Source organism: Schistocerca cancellata, chromosome 3 (assembly GCF_023864275.1).
Source record: "Schistocerca cancellata isolate TAMUIC-IGC-003103 chromosome 3, iqSchCanc2.1, whole genome shotgun sequence".
Lineage (NCBI taxonomy): Eukaryota > Metazoa > Arthropoda > Insecta > Orthoptera > Acrididae > Schistocerca > Schistocerca cancellata.
The window spans coordinates 823,886,189-823,906,975 of record NC_064628.1 but is presented as its reverse complement, the minus strand read 5'-3'; positions in this window follow the sequence as shown (position 1 = coordinate 823,906,975).

Here is a 20,787-nt window from a genome sequence, read left to right as displayed (position 1 = left end):
TTGGCTTTCCACGACAGCTTACTATCTATCTGAACACCTAGAAATTTGAACTGATCAGTTTCACTAATCATATGCCCTTTCTGTGAAATTAAAATGTCAGGTTTTGTTGAATTGTACGTTAGACACTACAAAAACTGAGCCTTACTGTGATTTAGCGTTAGTTTATTTCCTACAAGCCACAAACTTAGGTCATGTAGTGCACTATTTGAAACCGAGCCAGTGTTACACACAACATCCTTTACTACCAAGCTAGTATCATCAGCAAACAGAAATATTTTAGAGGTGCCCGTAACACTAGAGGGCATATCATTTATATAAATAAGGAACAGGAGTGGCCCCAACACTGATTCCTGGGGCACGCCCCACTTGACGGTACACCACTCAGACCCTACATCACAGCCGTTATCAACATTGTGAATAATGACCTTTTCCTGCCTGTTGGTAAAGTAACAGGTGAACCAATTGTGACCTACTCCTCGTATTCAGTAATGGCCCAACTTCTAGAGCAATATTTTGTGATCAACAGAATCAAATGCCTTGTTGTTGTTGTCTTCAGTCCTGAGACTGGTTTGATGCAGCTCTCCATGCTACTCTATCCTGTGCAAGCTTCTTCATCTCCCAGTACTTACTGCAACATACATCCTTCTGAATCTGCTTAGTGTATTCATCTCTTGGTCTCCCTCTACGATTTTTACCCTCCACGCTGCCCTCCAATGCTAATTTAAATTTGTGATCCCTTCATGCCTCAGAACATGTCCTACCAACCGATCCCTTCTTCTTGTCAAGTTGTGCCACAAACTCCTCTTCTCCCCAATTCTATTCAAAACCACCTCATTAGTTATGTGGTCTACCCATCTAAACTAAAGTATTCTTCCGTAGCACCACATTTCAAAAACGTCTATTCTCTTCTTGTCCAAAGTATTTATCGTCCATGTTTCATTTCCATACATGGCTACACTCCATACAAATACTTTCAGAAACGACTTCCTGACACTTAAATCTATACTCGATGTTAACAAATTTCTCTTCTTCAGAAGAGAATTGCCAGTCTACATTTTATGTCCTCTCTACTTCGACCATCATCAATTATTTTTCCCCCCAAATAGCAAATCTCCTTTACTACTTTAAGTGTCTCAATTCCTAATGTAATTCCCTCAGCATCACCCGACTTAATTCGACTACATTCCATTATCCTCGTTTTGCTTTTGTTGATGTTCATCTTATATCCTCCTTTCAAGACAGTGTCCATTACGTTCAGCTGCTTTTCCAGGTCCATCGCTCTCTCTGACAGAATTTCAGTATCATCGGCGAACCTCAACGTTTTTATTTCTTCTCCATGGATTTTAATACCTACTCCGAAATTTTCTTTTGTTTCCTTTACTGCTTGCTCAATATACAGATTGAATAACATCGGGGACAGGCTATAGCCCTGTCTCACTCTCTTCCCAACCACTGCTTCCCTTTCATGCCCCTCATCTCTTATAACTGCCATCTGGTTCCTGTACAAATTGTAAATAGCCTTTCGATCCCTGTATTTTACCCCTGCCATCTTTAGAATTTGAAAGAGAGTATTCCAGTCAACATTGTCAAAAGCGTTCTCTAAGTCTACAAATGCTAGAAACGTAGGTTTGCCTTTCCTTAATCTATTTTCTAAGATAAGTCGTAGGGTCAGTATTGCCTCACGTGTTCCAACATTTCTGCGGAATCCAAACTGGTCTTCCCCGAGGTCGGCTTCTACCAGTTTTTCCATTCGTCTGTAAAGAATTCGCGTTAGTATTTTGCAGCTATGACTGATTAAACTGATAGTTCGGTAATTTTCACATCTGTCAACACCTGCTTTCTTTGGGATTGGAATTATTATATTCTTCTTGAAGTCTCAGGGTATTTCGCCTGTCTCATACATCTTGCTCACCAGATGGTAGAGTTTTGTCAGGACTGGCTCTCCCAAGGCCGTCAGTAGTTCCAATGGAATGTTGTCTACTCCCCGGGCCTTGTTTGGACTGAGGTCTATTAGTGCTCTGTCAAACTCTTCACGCAGTATCGTATCTCCCATTTCATCTTCATCTACATCCTCTTCCATTTCCATAATATTTTCCTCAAGTACATCACCCTTGTATAGACCCTCTATATACTCCTTCCACCTTTCTGCTTTCCCTTCTTTGCTTACAACTGGGTTTCCATCTGAGCTCTTGATATTCATACAAGTGGTTCTCTTTTCTCCAATGGTCTCTAATTTTCCTGTAGGCAGTATCCATCCTACCCCTAGTGAGATAAGCCTCTACATCCTTACATTTGACCTCTAGCCATCCCTTCTTAGCCATTTTGCACGTCCTATCCATCTCATTTTTGAGACGTTGGTATTCCTTTTTGCCTGCTTCATTTGCTGCGTTTTTATATTTTCTCCTTTCATTAATTAAATTCAATATTTTTTCTGTTACCCAAGGATTTCTACTAGCCCTTGTTTTTTTACCTACTTGATCTTCTGCTGCCTTCACTACTACATCCCTCAGAGCTACCCATTCTACTTCTACTGTATTTCTTTCCCCCATTCCTGTCAATTGTTCCCTTATGCTCTCCCTGAAACTCTGTACAACCTCTGGTTTAGTCAGTTTATCCAGGTCCCATCTCCTTAAATTCCCACCTTTTTGCAGTTTCTACATCTCATAACCAATAGATTGTGGTCAGAGTCCACATTTGCCCCTGGAAATGACTTACCATTATATAATCTGATAATATTCTTCTCGGGTATGCTGCCGGATCATAACGTCTTCATGACACACTATTTCCGGGGTCTATCTGATTTCTTCTAGTATCTCCAGGATTCTTCCATGTATACCACCTTATTTTATGATTCTTGAACCAAGTGTTAGCTATGATTAAGTTATGCTCTGTGCAAAATTCTACCAGACGGTTTCCTCTTTCATTTCTCTCCCCCAATCCATATTCACCCACTATGTTTCCTTCTCTCCCTTTTCCTACTCACGAATTCCAGTCACCCATGACTATTAAATTTTCGTCTTTTATCTCATCATACATTTCATCAATTTCTTCGTCATCTGCAAAGCCAGTTAGCATATAAACTTGAACTGCCGTAGTAGGCATGGGCTTCGTGTCTATCTTGGCCACAATAATATTTTCACTATACTGTTTGTAGTAGCTTACCCGAACTCCTATTTTTTTATTCATTATTAAACCTACTCCTGCATTACCACTATTTGATTTTGTATTTATAACCCTGTCTTCACCTCACCAAAAGTCTTGTTCCTCCTCTCACCGAACTTCACTTATTCCCACACCGGCCGGCTATAGCCCTGTATTCACCTGACCAAAAATCTTGTTCCTCCTGCCACAAAACTTTACTAATTCCCACTATATCTAACATTAACCTATCCATTTCCATTTTTAAATTTTCTAACCTACTTGCCCGATTAAGGGATCTGACATTCCACGCTCCGATCCGTAGAACGCCAGTTTTCTTTCTCCTGATAATGACGTCCTCTTGAGTAGTCCCCGCCCGGAGATCCTAATGGGGGACTATTTTTCCTCCAATATTTTACCCAAGAGGACGCCATCATTATTTAACCATACAGAAAAGCTGCATGCCCTCGCGAAAAATTACGGCTGTAGTTTCCCCTTACTTTCAGCCGTTCGCAGTACCAGCACAGCAAGGCCGTTTTGGTTAGTGTTACAAGGCCAAATCAGTCAATCATCCAGACTGTTGCCCCTGCAACTACTGAAAAGGCTGCTGCCCCTCTTCAGGAACCACACGTTTGTTTGGCCTCTCAACAGATACCCCTCCTTTGTGGTTGCACCTACGGTACGGCCATCTGTATCGTAGCGGCACGCAAGCCTACCCACCAACGGCAAGGTCCATGGTTCATGGGGGTAGGATCAAATGCCTTAGTTAAATCAAAAGATATGCCAAGCGTTCGAAACCTTTTGTTTAGCGCATCCAGTACCTCACAGAGAAAAGAGATTATAACATTTTCATATGTTAAACGACTTCTAAAGCCGAACTGTACATTTGAAAGCAATTATCCTTACATACACAGCTTTTTCACTAACTTTTGCAAACACTGATGGCACAGAAATTGGTCGAAAATTATCTACATTATCCCTTTCTCCATTTTTATAAAGCGGCTTTATTACTGAGTACTTTAATCGCTCAGGAAACTGACAATTCCGAAAGGAAAAATTACAAATATGGCTAAATACAGGGCTAGCATGTGCAGTACAGTACTCTAATATTCTGCTAGACTCTCCATCATAACCGTGAGAGTCCTTAGACTTCAATGATGTAATTATCGACTCAATCTCGTTTGTCGATAAATCACACGAAGACGTCGATCGAGGTGATCCCACAGCTTTTAGACTGAGTTTCAATCGGGGAGACTGGTGGTCAACGGAGTACGGTAAACTCAACCTGATGTTCTTCGAATCACACACGTACATTGCAAGCTTTGTGACAAGTTGCATTTTGCTGCTGTCAGACGCGATTCTGCCGAAGAAAAACAAACTGCATGCAGGAATGGGCATGGTCTCTAAGGGAAGATACGTGCTCCTATTCATCCTTTGTGCCTTACAAACAGATGAGATTGGAATGCCCTCTGGCCTGAACCCTTCCGGCGACCTTTGCTAGGTGTTTGCTTTCAGACGTTCCGAGCCGTACACGTCAATAGCCACCTGTCCTATGGAGCATAACACGTTATTCATCCTAAACGGCCATCTTTCGCCACGCAATAGACGTGGAAATTCCAGCCTTCGTCGCCGATGGACAGCAGTCAGCATGGGTGCATGAACCAGGCGCCTGCTGCAGAGGTCCTCAAGCAGCAACGTTCGCAGAACGGTCGTTGGGGAGACACTGTTGATAAACCCTCGGTTCATCTGGGCCGTCAGTTGCTCAGCGATTGCACGTGTGTTTGCCCATACACATCTCCGCAGCCATCATTCACCCTGCCGTTGCCTCAGTGCTGGTTTTGGATAGCATGATTTTGCCATGCACTACATACTTTACATACCCAAATAGTTTACAAAATCAACCGTTTCGGAAATGCTTCCATCATTAGCCCTTTGATCGAAAAACGAGTGATCATGTCCTTTTGACGTAAGGTAAATCACCCCGTTTCCGCATTGCGACAACAATTTACGCATTGCTTTCCATGTCCCCCAGACACGTTTTATGTACCGTCCACTGTTAGTGCTTCCACTGCCATATGTGAGTGGTTATTGCACTTTGATGTCTAGTACAAGCGATGAGCGTATTAATGTGACTGGACCGTGTAATGAAACTGACGCAAACATGTATACCAGAGGAAACATTAAAAGACGAAAGTGAATGGAAAGATAGCAGAGAAGCTCAAGATGAGGACTGGAGCGCGACAGGTTCAAATGGCTTTGATAACCATGGGACTTAACTTCTGAGGTCATCAGTCCCCTAGAACTAAGAACTACGTAAACCTAACTAACCTAAGGGCATCACACACATCCATCCCCGAGGCAGGATTCGAACCTGTGACCGTAGTGGTCGCGCGCTTCCAGACTGTAGCGCCTAGAACCGCACGGCCACTCCAGCCGGCAGCGCGACGGGGACAGTGCCCCTCCCCTGTTCTGTTCAGTCCGCATCTAGAAAGAGCGCTGAGAAACGTAAGAATCCTAGGGGCAGGGATTCAGTTGGCTAGAAGGATCGACGTCTTGGCCTACGCGGACAATGCAGTTTTAATAAAACAGGATGAGCAAGGTATGGATTAGATAGCGTGAGTTATAATGGAAGAGGCAATGAGAGCAGGATTGAAGATGAAAATGCGTAGGACCAAAAACCTCGTAGCGATCAGAGAGGACAATGTCAGACCATTTGATGTGGATGGTGATACAGTCAACAAGGGCGCATACCAAGATAAAGGACAGAAACTGTTGGGTCCTAGAGTAAGGGCTGGGAAACTTATTCAACATTACTTGTTACTTAGCAATCCTTATAAGCAATTTATTGGACATTAAAAGTCTTAACTAACATGTTACAAGGTCCAAGGATAAATGTCTCATTTCCTTAGAACAATAGAGGCTTACCTACAACCCAAAGCAAAAAGGCCTCTTTTTTTGGAGCAGTATAAACTTAAAGACACTGAGCATAAATGTCTCTTTTCTTTAGAGCCAACAAACTTTAAGGAATAAAATGTTACTCGAGACACACATCTTTAACCAATTTAAAAGGTTCTCCTGTTACAAGAACGGAGTATGTCAAAAACGAATAAATTACAATTGGTCATGTCGACGTCGTATCCTGGCGCAAGCCCGCAGGTAGAACAAAAAATAGAGATACACCTCGCGTTCCAGTCCTCGGCCCCAATAAGACAAGCAACTACAACACCAAGAGGAAAGCTCTCTTAGACTATGCAAGGACACAACAATAAACCTTTAGCCCGGCTCAAAGACATCACGCTTGAGGCAAATACAAATGCGGGCGTGGCGAAATTCAAAAATTATTAAATCATTATACATAGAGAGTTTTAAAACCATCTTAACAATTGTAAAAGTAGCGTTCAGAAAATAACCTCCAAAAGCCACCAAATACCTTAATTGTCGCTATATGAACGGTTTTAGGCTAAGGTACTGCATTTATCTTTAGAAAACATCTGATGGAACAATTCGACTAGAAACGTAGCAGATGTTAAAACCTTCGGCACGTTAAGCAGAATTTACTACTGGTCCTTGTGCAAGGTGACTGTGGCCCCTTAAAGCGCCCCTGAATACAATACTTAGCGAGGTGGCGCAGGGGTTAGCACACTGGGCTCGCATTCGGGAGGACTACGGTTCGGTCTTGCGTCCGGCCATCCTGTGATGGGTTTTCCGCCATTTCCCTAAATCGCTTGGGGCAAATGGTGGCATTGTTCCTTTGACAGGCCACGTCCGACTTCCCTTCCCCTCCTTAATCTAATCCGATGAGACCGATGACCTCTCTGTTCCCCAAAATCAACGCATCCTCTGAATACAAATAGTGTAGCTACCACAAAGCAGAGCGGACCTTTCTTCTTAATCCAAGATAAGACTTACAGCAGAGCCCAGCCCTCTAGGCCTTAAAAGCAAAACACGTCGCAGTTATTAAATCTCAACTTAAAACAGGGCGCCACAGTTTTCTAAAGAGGAACAAACTCGAATTGGTAAATTAATTGTGTAAGTAGGCTGTTTATGTTTTCTTTATGTAAGTTTGATGTTTATGTTTTCTTATTGGCAACGTTACGTAGCGCTCTCTGTATGAAAATCACTGGCTGTGCTGTGTGCAGTATGTGGCTAGTTTGCATTGTTGCCTGCCATTGTTGTCATGAACTGCTATAGCTGGATGTGAACAGCAGATAGCGTTGGGCAGTTGGAGGTGAGCCGCCAGCAGTGGTGGACGTGTGGAGAGAGATGGCGGAGTTTTGATAATCTGTAAGACTGAATGTCAATTATGAATATTAAGGTAAATACATTGTTTGTTCTCTATTAATATCTTTCATTTGATAACTATCCCTATCAGTAGTTAGTACCTTCAGTAGTTTGAATCTTTTATTTAGCTGGCAGTAGTGGCGCTCGCTGTTTTGCAGTAGCTTGAGTAGCGAAGATTTTTGTGAGGTAAGTGATTTGTAAAAGGTATAGGTTAAAGTTAGTCAGGGCCATTGTTTTGTAGGGGTTATTGAAAGTCAGATTGCGTTGCGCTAAATAATATTGTGTGTCAGGTTAAGCACAGGCTTGTATAATTGTTCTAAGTGGACGTTTCACATGTAAAATTGTTCAAAGGGGACGTTTCATATGTCGACCCTTAGCCTAGGATACCTCACTGGAATCTTCTGATTTTTTCTTGTAGTTTGTGTATTTAGTGTAGCTTTAGCGCGTAATTGTAGAGAGAATCTCCTTGGTAGTTGCAGTCTTTCATTGTTGTACAGTAAAACAGTTGTGGCATGCATGTAGCTTTGCGCCAAGTATTTCGCTGCTGCAATTAACTAGATATTATTTTCAGTGCTATGTTAATGTGTTCTCTTATTTTTGCTATTCAAATTGTGCTTTTCTGTGTTATCGTGTGAAATATTGTGAAAATAATGGCGTGTGAAAAACGTAACACTCGACTCCAAAGTAAACTGAGAAATGACAGTGAAGACGAAAGCAGTGTGTTGGCCCCACCATGTAATGAGTTAACTAATATTCAAAGTAGTAATTTGGTAACTGTGCATAGGGAAATGGAGCGGGCGTCAGACAATGGCGTAGGCAGTGAAACAGGTAGTGAACAGGGAAGCATTATCGATCGATCGGTCGGCAACAGCTCGCCTCAGGAATCCGAAATGACAGGACACAATTTTGCAAATACTGTAGATTCAGGTTTTGCGTCCTCACCGTTTTCTCAAATGAGTCAAGACACATTTTCTGCTTGTCAAAATGTGAATGCTGCCGGTGAAAACGCACTGCCAAAAAGCATAGAGAAACAGATTCCAGACACTAATACATTATTATTGCAATTAATGCAACAAATGGAACAAAATCAGAGACAGATGGGACAAAATCTTCAAAAGTTAGACACAATGGAACAAAATCTTCTAAAGTTAGACACAATGGAACAAAAGCTTCAAAAGTTAGACTCAGTGGAACATATGCTTGAACAAACACGTGAAGATTTAACTACTGAGTTACATAAAATAGAATCGAAATGTCAGAAAGTCTGTAATGACGTAAAAACACAAATTTGTGAGCATTTCCAACCTATTTTTTCGCGTCATGAGAATGTATTACAGAATCACGAAGCAGCCATAAAAGAGCTGCAAACCATTGTTCATGAAAATCATGAGACCTTGTGGGCTAAAATTGACTCAGTTGCATCTACCGATTCGGTTACGCAACTGGCAAAAACTCAGGAAAACTTAAAGAACACAGTAGATTCGATTTCAACACAAATGGACACTCTGAAACTTGGTTCAGAAAAACACACTGAGGAAATGTGTTCACTATCGGAGAAAGTAGCCGAACTTTCGGATCAGGTCACTAACTTATCTACAAAGGTAGATGATGATCTGAATGACACAAGACCCGTAGCCTTCACTGACACAGAAGAGTATGAACAAATTAGAAAATTCAAACAAAATCAAAATCAAATCAATACACAGTACAAAAGAGAAATCCGGGAAGTACAAGATCAGCTGACACAGGTAATACAAGAATTACGTATTTCAGAGGACACTCGCGCCCCAATACGGGAAGAGGAACTTAGAAATACGGAAAAGCCACAAAATAATAGCACAGGGCATTTCGGTAATTATGAAAGAAATTGGCAAGGTACACCGAATTTTGAGATGGAACCACCGAAACGACGTAACAATGACCGATATGTGACTCGCCGACATGATGATTTTGACTATAAGCTGTTCATTACTACACGTAAATTCAAAATATTCAAGAATTCTGCCAACGACATTCATCCACAAGCGTGGCTCCATCAATTCTCTCATTGTTTTCCTCCCAACTGGTCATTAGAACACAGATTAGAATTTATGTGTGGCTACTTAGAAAATGAACCAGCTGTGAGAATGCGATCGGTCATTCACGATTGTCACAGTGAAGGAGAATTTTACCATGCGTTCCTCTCAGCATATTGGTCACAAGCTACACAAGATCGCATAAAACATAGCATCATGATGATGAAACACTTTGAACAATCTGAATTTTCCAGTCTTGTCAAATATTTTGAAGACATGTTGCACAAGAATCAGTACCTATCAAACCCATACAGCCCCTCAGAACTCATCCGCATTTGCTTAATCAAACTGCCTGAACATTTACGACATATTATTTTGGCAGGACGTTGCAAAGACGACATTGAAGCTTTTCAGGGATTGTTACAAGAACTGGAAATTGACACAGACAGTCGCGGGATGCGAAAACAGGAAAACAATCACTACAGGTCACATCCGTCTCAATTCCGTGACGACAGAAACAATAAATGGCCACGAGAAACCTATTCTTACAACGCAAATCGTGACCAAAACAGACACCACCCATATGATAACCACTGGCAGAGTAATAGTTACAGGGAAAGATCACCTTTCCGCGGTAATCAGAGAAACAGACAATATGGGAACCAAAATAACTATTATCAAGGGAGACAGAATAACTTTAGACGCAACGGTCCAGCACGCAGTTACGACTCAGGCAGAAATTCTCCACCACATGACCGACAAGAAAGAAACTATCGAACCTACCGACATGACGACAGACGATATGATCGTAACGACGGACCTGAATTGCATCAGAACTGGCGAGTTTTAAACAGAGCTGGGCCCTCTGGGCAAGGCGAATTTGTGGAAGTTAGGTCTCCAAATCCCAGTAACGGCGCGCGCCAACAAAGAAACAGACAATGACTCACACCGCAGGCAGCCGCGTGCGCCCGCTGGCTCAGGGAAAAATAACATTGACGCTAACCTTGAGCAAAATTCCAGTATTCTTTACGGACGAATACCGCACGATAATTGCATTCAAGTTGAAACTCTGCGTACTAGGAAGAGTAAAGGTTTACACCACATTTCTCATGTAAAACCATTTATTGACAGATAATCTGCTTTTTAACTTAGTCTTTGCAATTTTCACTTCACGCTACTTGTACAATTTGTCACACTGAGAAACGGTTAACATGCAACTATGTTTTAAAGCTAACTAACTATCCAGTCAAGAACATAGCTAACTTAGACAAGTAATTGCGAATGCATTGTTATTGCGAACAGACGACACAGTGTTGTTATTTATACATTCTTCCTTGTTAGTTGCACGATTTTATCACGACGTTACTAATGAGTGACAATTTACAATGTTGCTTTTGCGGTGTATCTGTTTGATATCTGCACAGTTTTTCTGAATTCTTCTGTAAAGTAAAACATGTTTTAGTAGTAACTTTTGTGCTATTGCTACAAGGAGACAGCCTTTTCCGTAGGACAACAATACGTTACAGCACAGTACTTTCTTCATCACGGCAATAAGCGTAATAAGTATGATATCTATACGCAAAGCATTTCACTTTTGTTTATCATGAGGTAAGTACATTGGCTGCTGCTGAACTTAGCTTTTGGAGGACGATAACTACGACACTTCCCAGAGATTATCTTACAGCAAGACGCACATTTAGCGCTACTGGACACGTATTTGAGTGATTAATTTTGTACTTAAAACATTTATTTTTAAAGATTTTTGAATTACAAAGAAAGTTTTTCGTGATACATTTCATTCCATTGCTGTAATCTGTAACACCTGAGGGTATAATTACAACAAACCTCAGGGGGGTACACGCCTACTTTGTGTACCATGTGTTTGGCAAGCACAAGGAGCCCTAGCTAATATGGTATTTGCTTATACAACTTTACACATCGGTACCATATTTCTCTAACACATAAATTACACACCTATCTGATCATTTAACAGAGAAACAAACATCCTTTTACTACGTCAGTGACACATGTTTACGCAATTACAGAGTTGGATTACTTCACACTTAAGAAATTGTACTTTGTCTGTACCTTTTGCACTGTTCATATTTTTTTGGTACCATTGTGATACTATGAGAGCTTTGAATGATGTATTTTGGTATGAGATCATAATTTTTAAAGTACGTTTGAGGTAGATGACACTACTGAAATGAGCAGAGAATTTTCTTTAGGTTTTGAAATTATTGCAGGAAGCTACGACGTTTTTGACATTTGACTGAGGTGTTATGATGTTATTTTTACGACGACGATGTGTATTATGCTGTTGAGGTATGTTTATGTCAATAAAATTCTTGACCTATGAAATGTTTTTATATGAGACTGTCACTGTAGCGGAAACTGCTGTCGTAAATATTTCCGTAAGAAAGTTAAGTGACCACCTGCACATAATGCGACGTGGGCACCCAGGTGTGTCAGACACCTGGAGAACAAGCCTTTTCAGACGCTCAGGTAGAAAAGAAAGCCATTAGGATGTGCCTTTCATCGCTAATGCGACACGCTCGTTACTTGAAAACATATGATTTTTGTAATGCGTTGTGGGCACACAGCTGTGTCAAACACCTGGAGAATAAACCATTAGGATGTGCCTTTCATCGCTAATGCGACACCCTCGTTACTTAAAAATTTATGATATTTACTGAAATGCCTAACAAAATGACAAGAAATATTTTTACATCTGCACACCTGATTATGACAAGAGTCTTTGTACGAGAGTTGAGAGCAATTAACTTATGAAATGAAATGTCACATGACTACTGAATGACATTTTTATGCTTTGGTTTGTGTAATTGCTTATTTCATTTGATGTCTGGTTTCCAGCTGTGTTGCAGCATTGCTTTTATAAAATGAGATGCATTTGCTAATGTGAACTCTTTCTGTCAACAGATCTATTAAATGATAATTTTGTAATCCACATTCTTTAAAAAAGGAGCACTTGGAAAGGAAAGAACAATAAGAAGTAACTCGTAACAGTAACACTTAATTTTCTTTTCAAGTACATGGTAATATTTTTTTACAATAAGTTGTTATGGTGCACCACTTTAATTACATAGACATTAAGATGACCACTTTAATTACATAGACATTAAGATGTGAATATGCATTTCCCTTGTCTGCATTGTTGTTTTTACTGTAATATTTTTTCTGCTTGAGCTATGTCATGTTTAGGTATAAGTTGCTGCTGTTTGCCAGGCATAGTGTTATTGAATTTGACTTTTGCTAATTTATGCTGCTAGCTTTGCCAATTTGCATTTTTTGTCATTTCTGTTTGTGTTGATTTGTTGTGATGCTGCATTGCCTCGTCCCTTGGTATATATATCTGAGCTCAGTAGATTTAAGTTAGCTTAAGAGGGGGTAGACTATATAAGAAACTGACTATGGAGAATAGGTAAAGTATGCATTGCAAGGTTACATGAAAAAAGATTTGGGCCCAAATGAGTGTTGTACAATCAGAAATAATCATTTTGAAAGAAATATGAATAGAATACAGGAAGGAGGTATAGGTAGGATTTTCTTGGAAATAAATGATGAGGTAAGCAATATGTGAACATATAAATACAGAAAGCATGCTTGGATAGGATTTTTTTGGTGGAAACAAATGTTGAAATAAGACGAAAGATCTATCGAATGAAGTTGTGGGGTGGACTGCAGTACCAAATGTTACACTGAAAACAAACCCTGTCCTTTCCTTTTGTGTTATCCCACTATGTGTTTGGGTACCCGTGTGTATTTGTGTTTTTCCTGTCTTTATGTGTTTAGCTGATGAGAGCTATGTTGTAGAATTTTTCTAATACTCTGTTATTTTCTTTGTAAAGATGCTTAGACTTTATTTATTCTGTTTTGTTTTAATGCTCATGTGTGAAGTTGAATTTTTAAAAGTGATTCTGATCTTTTATGTATGTACTCATGTCATCATTCCTGTAACACTGATGTATATGTTTATTTCTATTCTTTTGTAAAGCCCCTATTACTACAAATGTTATCTGTATTGTTATGTTTTTAATGATGTATTTTGTATCTTTGTAATTGTATTCTTATGTTATATAATTGTAATTGACACCAGTTACTCAAATTAAGTAACTTGTACGCATTCATTTCACTGCACACATTTCTGTTGGTCATAGTATATGGACAATATGTGAGAAGTAGGGACTGATAGTGTTTGCACGTGTGTTAATAATTCAGCAAGGGACTGGATAACAGCATTGCTGGTTCTAAGGACAATTCCCAAAAACTTTGTGAATGCACAAGTGGTGGTTATGGACTTGCTCTATTATCCGCAAGACTCTTCAATGGTGATTGTGCACCTGCACAGTCACAACAGATGGCTGCTGGCCATCTCTACAAGGACTACAGTGGGTCTGCATCTCTGGTGGCCCATCAATACCATACTCTCTACCAGGACTGGAGTGGGTCTGCTCAGTGATGACCTACCTACCAATATTCGTCAGAACTTCGAATGACTCTGCTGTGGGTTTGCTCCATTGTGGCCCATTACCTGTCAGCATTTCAAGAGTCAGCACTGTCTTTCTGTTGGAAGGACAACACTACTTCTTCAAGACTGCATGGAAATCCACTACTTCTGTGTGCAATTTCTTTTACTAATGAGACTTTGTGAAAAAAACTGTAATTACTATTATGATGAACGATCAGGACTGTCTTTATGGACTGTGAGAAAATTTTAGCTGTTGACCAACATTGTATCAATAAGTGTGTGCATTGGATATCTTTGTTAGTGTAATTATGAAAAATTTTATCAAATCATTATTGGCCACTGGCCAAAAACATTTGTAAAAAATTTTTGTGGGGAGCATGGGGGCTATGTAAGTAGGCTGTTTATGTTTTCTTTATGTAAGTTTGATGTTTATGTTTTCTTATTGGCAACGTTACGTAGCGCTCTCTGTATGAAAATCACTGGCTGTGCTGTGTGCAGTATGTGGCTAGTTTGCATTGTTGCCTGCCATTGTTGTCATGAACTGCTATAGCTGGATGTGAACAGCAGATAGCGTTGGGCAGTTGGAGGTGAGCCGCCAGCAGTGGTGGACGTGTGGAGAGAGATGGCGGAGTTTTGATAATCTGTAAGACTGAATGTCAATTATGAATATTAAGGTAAATACATTGTTTGTTCTCTATTAATATCTTTCATTTGATAACTATCCCTATCAGTAGTTAGTACCTTCAGTAGTTTGAATCTTTTATTTAGCTGGCAGTAGTGGCGCTCGCTGTTTTGCAGTAGCTTGAGTAGCGAAGATTTTTGTGAGGTAAGTGATTTGTAAAAGGTATAGGTTAAAGTTAGTCAGGGCCATTGTTTTGTAGGGGTTATTGAAAGTCAGATTGCGTTGCGCTAAATAATATTGTGTGTCAGGTTAAGCACAGGCTTGTATAATTGTTCTAAGTGGACGTTTCACATGTAAAATTGTTCAAAGGGGACGTTTCAATTGCTCTGGGGGAAAGAGCTGGGCACGTCTTGGCGTTTCGTTTGGTAAACAACCAAACTGTAATCATGAGGCCAGGTGACTAGTAACTTCAAACTGCGTGCAGCGGCAGGTATCGAGCTGCTCCAACACAAAAACCATCCGACGACAGAGAAAAGTTTTTCAAGAATTCCCACAAGCGATGCTCACCGCGGAGTAAGTGGTGACAGTCTTGGGGCTCTCTTCCCGAGGAGGGAACCCAAGAAAGGCGCAGGCCTGATGCAGGACGGGACCGCCCTAGAACCGGAAAGCACGCCGCTACAACAGTCACACTTCTCCATTCTCCAAGGCAGGCTCCCAACAGTCCATGCGCGTGAAATACTGGCCATGCCTTCTGAAGAAAAAAGTGCATTGGCCCTTACACTTCTGCTCATACCTGCCCCCCACCTACGAATTGCATCGGCCCGCCAGAACCTGTCTCTCCCGCTCAGAGTCCGCCAACCGAATATCTTCTCATGAGCAAAGACAGTGTACAGCTCATCGGGGGTGATGCACGCCTCGCGGCTCAGACAGTAATACCTTTGAATGGGTAAAAGAGTGCAAATAACTCGAGCAGTACTTAGTGAAAGCTGTGAGACAGAGCAGCAAATAATGGGAAACATTCAAGCAGGAAATAGGTCAAGGTTTGCCCTTGGAATGTTGCTCAAGGTCAGCCATCTACTGTGATTCACGAAGATTACCGTCTGAAGAACTGTAATGAGACGTGTGATCCTAGACGCAGCAGAGTGAGGCGTGTTGCCTCGTTAGCCGAGCTGTTATATCGTTGCTTACTGGTGCGATCCGTTTTCCTGTCGCGCCAGCGGGTGACGCTTGGGTCTTCTTGTAGTAGGCTCTTTGGTCAGCGGAAGTTGGAGGCAGGTTGTTGACGGACGGTGGGGCAGTGAGAGAGAGGAACGGGTGAAGAACTGAGCGTGCGATTGCGGGGTCGTGATGGGCGGTCGCTCGTGCAAGTGGTCGGCTACCTGTCCGGGGCCGTGTTGGTGTGGAGTGTTGGACTCTGCGCTGCTGCGCCCTAATGACTGTCTGGGTTTGCGAGTAACCGTCTGCTGATGTTGACCTCGTGATGACGTTTATTTTCCCTGGTAACCGCGCGTCCTACTTTACTTTTGGGTAACGTAATTCCGTTTGTGGATTTTGGCACCTGTGCCCCGGTTCTGGACTTTTTCCCATTAGGCTGGTTTGCCCTCTGTTCTCCGTCACACCATACTCAAACTACTAAATTCGCTTTCCCCCTCTCTGTGTGAACTTCCCTTTCTCATGATATATGCAGTGTATTTACACTGTGGTTTCCTTTTATTGCAATTTGTTCAGAATTTCGGCGATCTTGTCATTATTGCTTGGGTGTGAAATTAAATTGGTTGTCATATCTTCTAGGGTATATATAAGTGACCAATGAGGTCAAATATCCAGCCTGTCCTTTAAGGTGGCAAGTGCTTGCTTGGCCGACTTGTACATGAATTGTAACGTTGGGCATGGTCGTGATAAACAAACGCCAGTGGCGCTCCTTTAACAACGAATTTATTGTTTTACTGTGATTACGTAGGCTTTACCGGCGTAATAAGACTTGAAAGTCTCTTCAGGTTTGCTGCCGGATCCTAAAATCAACTGGACTCGATATTTCGGCGATCCAACTGGTCGCCATCTTCAGGAAATGCTGCTTCTGCTGATGAGTCCCGCTCAGAACTGACGCCAGGCTGCAAATCGACGTCCTATATAGGTCACCGTTCAGTACACGGCGCATGCTCCACCCATCACGGTTGCTGCCCTCAAAGACAGGGAGGTGGCGCCGCCCTTAGTGGAACACTGCTGGCAACAATATATCGCACTCAAGGCCGCACCGAAGAACTTTCTATTTTTATGCGAGATAATACAGGATTCTACGTCTTGCTAAGAGGAAACCCATTGTCTCTGTTGATTAAATTATCAGCCAACCTAATTTCAATCGCCTCTTTATAGACACTGTTCCAAAAACCGGAACTGTTGGCAACTACCACAGTTTCATCAAATATCATACTGCGTCCCTCATTTAAGCAGTGTTCTGCTACTGCCGATTTTTCCGGCTGTTGTAGCCTCGTATGACGGCTATGTTTTACTGTTGTTTACTACTGTGGTCTCGTGTTTAGGTAATAGCGCTTAAGCATTTCTTCTTACTTTTAGGCTTACTTAAGTGAATTTGTTTTTTGGTAGGATCTTCAAAAAAGTTAGCTGTTTAATCAAATTAATTCCTGTGCTTGCTTATTACTGTTACATTATTAACTGGTTAATCTTTGTTGTAATTATGCAGTCATTGTAACACCCACTGAGGCGGCGCCGCCTCCTCGCTTACCACCATTTCTCTATAAGTTCTTGATCTTATGACATTCGGACTTAAGTTTAAATCATCGTGTCCGCTTCCCTAAGCCATCCTAGAAAGCTTTATCTCCTACAGCCCGGTCTTGTCTTGTTTTTCTGCTTGATTTGAAGATTTTTCAATTCTTAGTTGCGGATTGCTGTAAATTTTAAACTCATTGTTGCCTTCTGTTCCAAAACTGTTAGTGCCCGAAGGGCGTTCCAAATGTTTGTCGTATTCAAAAAATGGTTCAAATGGCTCTGAGCACTATGGGACTTAACATCTGTGGTCATCAGTCCCCTAGAACTTAGAACTACTTAAACCTAACTAACCTAAGGACATCACACACATCCATGCCCGAGGCAGGATTCGAACCTGCGACAGTAGCGGTCACGCGGTTCCAGACTGAAGCGCCTAGAACCGCACGGCCACACCGGCCGGCTTGTCGTATTCCTCGACCAGTAAGTTTTAAAATATTGTCAGATGCTGAACTTGTAAAATTTTGAACATTCTTACCTTCCTGTTTGAAAAGTTGCAGAACTGCTAGAGTGAAAAGCGTCCTGAAGTTATTTTAACAGTAATCCTAAAATTGTAAAATCTCTTTAAATAACGGCCACCTTCCTTGATTGAAGTTCACTATCTAATGGGTTGTTTTCAAATTGTTATTATAAAGCTCTTTCTGTAATTGTTGTGAAGTCAGATTTGCCTGATTGAAAACATACGGATGCCTGAAGAACTCTCGAGCTGTATTTTTATGAGTGTTAGCTTTGTTATTTTAAACAGGTATTACTTGTCCTGAAAAGGAAAAATAATATCGTAAATTTGATCCTTCTGGTTCGCCGTCCTGAAATCAATTTGTTACTATTAATTTATTTATTATTGATGTTGTTAAGTATATCTTGTTAGGATTAAAAACTATTGGGACCGGCCGCTGTGACCGAGCGGTTCTAGGCCGTTCAGTCCGGAACCGTGCTGCTGCTATGGTTGCAGGTTCGAATCCTGCCTCGGGCATGGATGTGTGTGATGTCCTTAGGTTAGTTCGGTTTAAGTAGTTCTAAGTTCTAGGGGACTGTTGGCGTCAGATGTTAAGTCCCATAGTGCTTAGAGCCATTTGAACCATTTTTTGAACTATTGTGAAGCAACAAATGGCCTTCCGTAAACAGCCTGCACCTTCCTCCCGTCCCTTAAGTTGTTGTTGTGTCCTGGGGCATCCATAGAGATTTCACAGAGATATGAACTCTGACTCAAAAGAAAGAGAGAAAACTCTTGATACCTGAGAATACTGTTCTGAGAAAAATTTTGGGACCATTGAAGGATGGAGACGAGTGGACAAATAGGAAAAAATGCGAGTTGCACCAGTTGTACAAATCGTTTGACTTCGTAGATGTGGTTAAAGACAGTAGACTGAAGTATCGGCACGTAAAGTGTCGAGAAGACCAGATCACCAGCCAGGTGGGGAACAAAGCATCAGAAGTAACAGTGCAAGGTAATAATCATGACTGTGATGGATCTATGGGCTCAGACAGCACATGCGCACGCTGGGACTAGCTGAAGATGATTAAATGGACCCAAGAGGATGGAGGAGTCTGACTGGCAAGGCCAAAGAACAACTGCGGTTTATGTGGCAAACCTAGCGAGTAAGTAAGTAGCTCTCAAATGGCGGCTGCCCACCGAGAAAGGGAGATAGAGACAGAAAGGGAGACACACACACACACACACACACACACAAGCACACACACATCACTTGTTCGAATTAAGGTGCACAAACTGAAGGTACACTGTGGTGACAAAACTCATGGGATGCCTAGGAGTTGGTTTTTGGCATCTTCAATCAGCCTTCTCCGGCCCATTTATTCCTCGTCAGCTAATTCCGTCGTACTCATATCCAATCTGAGCCAGTAAATCCATCACACTTCGTGTCGGAACCCATTTTGCCCAGCGTAGTGCAGCGTCCGCACGGGGCGTTGACTCAAAAAGTCGTTGGAAGTCCCGTTCAGAAATATTGAGCTATGCTGCCTCTATAACCATCCATAATTGTGAGAGTTTTGCCGGTTCAGGATTTTTTGCACAAACTGATCTCTCGTTTATGTCCCATAAACGTTCGATGGGATTAACATCGGGCAATCTCTGTGGCCAAGTCATTCGGTGGAACTGTTAGAATGTTCTTCAAACCAATCGCGAACAAAATGTTCAGATGTGTGTGATATCTTATGGGACTTAACTGCTAAGGTCATCAGTCCCTAAGCTTACACACTACTTAACCTAAATTATCCTAAGGACAACCACACACACCCATGCCCGAGGGAGGACTCGAACCTCCGCTGGAATTAGCCGCACAATCCATGACTGAATCGCGAACAATTGTGGCCTGGTGATATGGTGTATTGTCATCCATAAAAATTTCATCGTTGTTTGCAAACAAATTGTCTCTAACTAGCCGAACATAATAATTTACAGTCAGTGATCGCTTCAATTTGACCAGAGGACCCAGTCCATTCCATGTAAACACAGCCCACACAGTTATGGAGTCACCACTAGATAGCACATTCGACAACTTGGGTCCATGGCTTCGTGGGGTCTGCGCCACTCTCGAACCCTATCATCAGCTCTTACCAGCTGAAATCTGGCCTCATCTGACCAGGCCAAGGTTTTCCAGTCGTCTAGGATCCAACAGCTATAGTCACGAGCCCAGGAAAGGCGGTGCAGACGATGTCGTGCTGTTAGCAAAGGCACTCGCGTTGATCGTCTGCTGCCATAGCCGATTAACACCAAATTTCGCCGCACCGTTCTAATGGATCCCTACGTCATACGTCCCACATTTATTTCTGCGGTTATTTCACACAGTGTTGTTTGAATGTTAACACTGACATTTCCACGCAAATGCCGCTGCTGTCGATCATTAAGTAAAAGCCATCGGTCACTGCGTTGTCCGTGGTGAGAGGTAATGTACTAAATTTGGTATTCTCGGCACACTTTTGACAGTGTGGATCTCGGAATATTGTATTTCCTTTCGATATCCGGAATGGAATCGTCCACGCGTCTAGCTCCAACTACCTATCTGCGTTCAAAGTTTTATAATTTCCGTCGTGCGACCACGACCACGTCGAAATCTTTTTACGTGAATCACTTGAGTACAAATGACAGCTCTGCCAACGCACTGCCTTTTGCCTAGTGCAGAAGTATGAAACCGGAATTTCCCTATAGATGGAGCTAGCCATCAGTGAAGGGCCGGTGAGACCACGTCTGCAGCGTCATCTGCTTGCTGTAACGGCTGACGACGAATGTCAGCGTAGAGTATGCAACGTCCCCTTAGAAAAATTAATGAATTACTGTGCTTATAAACCCCTTACGTTATTTGATTTTCAAACAGCTGAGCAGAACTGAACGCACTCAGACATTGCGCTCTTTACCTATTCTGATCAACACTAAATTGACACACAATATTTTTAGCGCAACGCAATCTGTCTTTCAATAATCTCTACAAAAGAATGGCCCT